Source organism: Zingiber officinale, chromosome 4A (genome assembly GCF_018446385.1).
Source record: "Zingiber officinale cultivar Zhangliang chromosome 4A, Zo_v1.1, whole genome shotgun sequence".
In the NCBI taxonomy this organism is placed as follows: Eukaryota; Viridiplantae; Streptophyta; class Magnoliopsida; order Zingiberales; family Zingiberaceae; genus Zingiber; species Zingiber officinale.
In genome coordinates this window covers 117,243,827-117,247,998 of record NC_055992.1, presented here as the reverse complement: position 1 = coordinate 117,247,998, position 4,172 = coordinate 117,243,827, and the positions used below count along the sequence as shown (strand labels likewise).

At 37.8% G+C, this 4,172-nt stretch overlaps 1 non-coding gene across 1 annotated transcript; it reads right to left on the bottom strand.

Moving 5' to 3' along the window:
- Positions 1–2,389: 2,389 nt before the first annotated feature.
- LOC121973901 lies at positions 2,390–2,495 on the bottom strand. Its single transcript, XR_006109808.1, has one exon. It is a non-coding gene; the product is annotated as a small nucleolar RNA R71 (small nucleolar RNA).
- Between the last annotated feature and the right edge of the window lie 1,677 nt (positions 2,496–4,172).

The window sequence follows — 4,172 nt, the reverse complement described above, 5'->3', positions numbered from 1 at the left end:
CTTTTGTGCATTTTTTGTACACAGGAGTCGATTTTGGAGAAGAAATGATGTCCAAGGCAAAAATTACAAAGGAGGAAGGCACCATCCTTGAGTGCCACATGGCCATGCCATGGGGGGATGCCTAGGTCGTGTGAGGATCACCACCCGTGTGGCTGCAGCAGGAAGGAGACTGGTCATGGTCGTGTGATCTTCACACGGTCGTGCCAAGTTGTGAAGCTAATAGAGTTAAGCCGTGTACACCACACGGCCTTGCAAGCACTCCAGAGATGAAGCAGTGCACGGTCGTGTAGACACACACGGTCGTGCAATATTTTCAGAGGCCAAAAACACCCTGGTCGTGTGCACCACACGGCCATGTAGGAGCTCCAGAGCTGGAGGCAGTGCAGGTCGTGTAGATCTACACAGCCGTGCAAGGGGAGCAGTGGTAGAGTAGGCCATGGCCGTGTCTCACACACGGCCGTGTGAGACAGGCAGAGAAGGGAGTAGCACAGGTCGTGTGACCTTCACACGACCGTGTCTCGAGTCGTGTGGCGCCCAAACCCCTCCTCTATATAAAGCCTTCTTCAAGATTTGAAAGGGGATCTTCTCCCCTTTTGGGGAAATCAAGATTTGGGCGTTCCTCCACCTTCTTGGAGGGATTTTCCAGCGATTCGAGGGCAGATCTTCAACGTTTCGACTCCGGGAGCAAGGATTGGATCCAAAAACCATTCTTCATCGTAGATAAGCCTTTCTTCCCTTTCTTTCTTGGATTTGGGAATCAAGATGCTTGTAATCTTCTTGTTTTTGGATTTCTTTCCTCGTTCTCTGGATTAGATCTCTTGTTCTAGGATGGAGGGAGTATTTGTAATGAAGATTTGATGTACAACTCTTGTGGATTTGCCAATTTTCTATTTCAATGATTTTGCCCTGTTTTGTATCTCTTTGATCTTGTGTGAAATGTTGTGATTTGGACCTAATGCCCATTCTTGATTGAATGTTTGAATACCTTGTGGATCTTGTAGAGATTATTTCTCATTCGATTTTTTGAGGGACGTTCATGACAGGAACAAGCCCGTGTAAGGACATTTGAGAGATGATCTTGAGGGTGAAATAGTGTTATTCATCGGGGTAGGATAGATTGTATGTGTTCATATCTTATATATTGATGTGGTTGTGGAGTGATGAATTCTTATGTTGATTATCCGAGGGACACACGTGACAGGCAAGCTTGTGTAAGGACAACATAGATTCATTCCTAATTGATCACATTTAGGTATGGATTTCAGTCTCAGGCCGGTTGTCTATTGCAAGAGCGAACCGACAACCTCCTACAAATGATGGACAATTGAGGAATAAGATTTGGTAGATCATTTACATTGAATAATCTTACAAAGAACCTGAAACTCTTAGAACATACCTTTATCATAGCCCTTATTCTTGTTTCATATTCTTTATGTTTCTATGTTTTACTTTGCATAGTTGTACTTAGCTTTTGTTAATCCATTGATTAGTTGCTTAGCTAAATCGTGTTGAGACGTCTTTAGTGGTTATTCCAGTCCCTGTGGATATGATATCTTTTATTATTACTTATGATATTTTCGTACACTTGCGGAACGTCAACAAGTTTTTGGCGCCGTTGCCGGGGACTGCGCTATAACATTAGAGGTTATCAATTGAGTTAGACTAAACATAACTTTTCTTTTCTTTTCATTAGCATAATTGTAACTAATCTTTAAAATTATATTTTTCTTGTATATCTTTCTACTTCTTGTCAATTCCTTTTTGTTGCAATTATAATTCTTTATTTTTAATTTCTAACATTCTAGTCTAACTTTTCTCTCATTTGATTTAGTTTCTTTCTTCTTTTCTTTTGTAAACATATCTTGCAATCTTGTTCTTGGCATATGAATTATTCTAGATATTTTTCTTGTTCCTTTTGTCTTTTCTTTCTTGTTTTCATTATGCACTTTCTTTCTTGCAATTTAAATTCTGCATTTTCTTTCTTGCTTTTCATATTGCGTTTTATTTCTTGTTTTTGATTCTTGAATATTCATGAGTATTAACATGTCAAGCGGGTTCTGCAAGATTTTTATCTCCCATTGTGCAACCTCAAATTGAAGCAGAAAGTTTCCAACTAGACTCAGAGTTAATTTTCATGATACAAGGTCAAAAATTTGGAGGAGAAGTATCAGAAAGTCCTTATCTGCATCTTGAAACATTTTTAGAGATTTGTGATATGGTGAAATGTGAAGGAGTGTCAGCAAATGCAGTTCAATTGATGACATTTCTTTTCAGTATCAAGGATAAAGCAAGGACTTGGTTATATTCTCTCCGTCCTCAAAGCATCACAAGTTGGGGGCAATTGGAGAAGCAATTTCTGAATCATTTTTCCCTCCAAGCAGAACAGTGTATATGAGGAATTGCATAACAAACTTTGCTCAGACATATGGAGAATCATTATTTGAAGCATGGGATAGATTCAAGAGTCTTCAAAGATAGTGCCCTCATCATGGTTTTGAAAAATGGTTGATTCTGCACATTTCTATGGGGGAATTTCTTTCTCAGATAAGAGTTTATTGGATTCATCAGTGGGAGGTTCTTTTATGGACAAAAGTGTAAATGAAGCATATATGTTAATTGATCAAGTGACATTGAACCTCCATGAATGGTCGAACATAGGTTGGATGAAATCTCCCTCAAACATTCAAGAAGTACAAGTCATAAATATTATAGAGCCTGTCAAGCAAATTGTAACTCAACCATCTATGAGTTTTGAAAATCATAAGTCACAGAACGGGTAGTTCAAACATTTGGGGGCAAAGATTGAAAGTATTGTTTGAAAATGGTTTAAAGAAGATCCCCCTCCTTCGCAGACAAGATCTAGTGAAAAGTGTGATGATGTTGGGTTGAGAATTGAAAAAAAATCATGAAGAACTTATGAATAAGGACATGTTTAAAATTGAGTAGAAGAATAATAGAAGATCACAAGAACTCAGTTCCATTTCTCCAGGAAGTTCCCAAAGGTCACAAGTATCTTTCCCTCAATGATTGATCACACCAACACTATATAAGCAAGTTGGTCCTCCTCCAAAAGCTCAAAGGGAATTTGGGAAAAAGGAAGTTCAATCTTTCCCAGGACCTTCACTAAGGGTTCCTTTTCCACAAAGGTTAATGGGGGTCAATGAAAATAAAGACTTCGACAAATCCTGCGACACTAATATGGTTGAGTACAGATTTTTGAATGTATATGAAGATGAAGACTCTTCAGATGAGGATTTTATTGATAATGTAGTAGTAAATAAGTTTTCAGATCTACCTCCAAATTTTATAGGGTGTTATAGTGACATTGAACTTTCAGATGATAAATGTGATGTGGTAGATCAACTTAAAACTGCAAGTGAAGTTATTGATTCTCCTATTGAGGTAATAGATGTTGGTTTATTTTTTAATGTTTGTGTTGATGATGATGATATGGAAGAATGTGTAGGGAGTTGTGTTGTAGAAGCAGCATCTCAAGGATCACTTCCTTTGTTCATACAACCCTTAGAGGTTGTAAGAATTGATCATGTTGTGGAACAATGTGTAGGGACTCATGTAGATATGGTTGAGTCTCAAGAATCACCATCTTTGATATCACTAACACCTGAGCCAGAGTCAGAACTATCATTTGATTCAGAGGAATTCACTTCTACATGTTTAGAAATTTCAGGTATCTCTCAGCAAAGTAAGGTTAGTACTTCTTGTGATCTTTTAGGAAATTTTATAGAGGTACATATTATTGACTTTGTTGGATGTGATTCAGTTTTTATTTCTTATTCTGCTTATCTTAATATGGTTATGGCTCTATATTATCTAATATGCTTGTGGGAGATTTGTACTTTCTTTGCATGTGCAGATTTTACTTGGGCTAATGATTGAAAGCTCAATCTGAACCGTCTTCGACCACCTGAAAGAACTTTAAAGAAGACGAAGATGGAGAGAGTGTTACTTCACTTTTTAATGCAAATGTTGAAAGCTCCCACCAAAATAAGAACCCTTGGTAGGAGGGTGATAAAATATCTTACCCCTCCAAGAGCAAGATTTAGATGAATCTAATGAGGTGGTCAAGCTAATGACCTTAAACAAGCGCTTCTTGGGAGGCAACCCAAGTTCAATCTTGTTTTCATTTTCTAGTTTCTTTTTAATTTCATTTC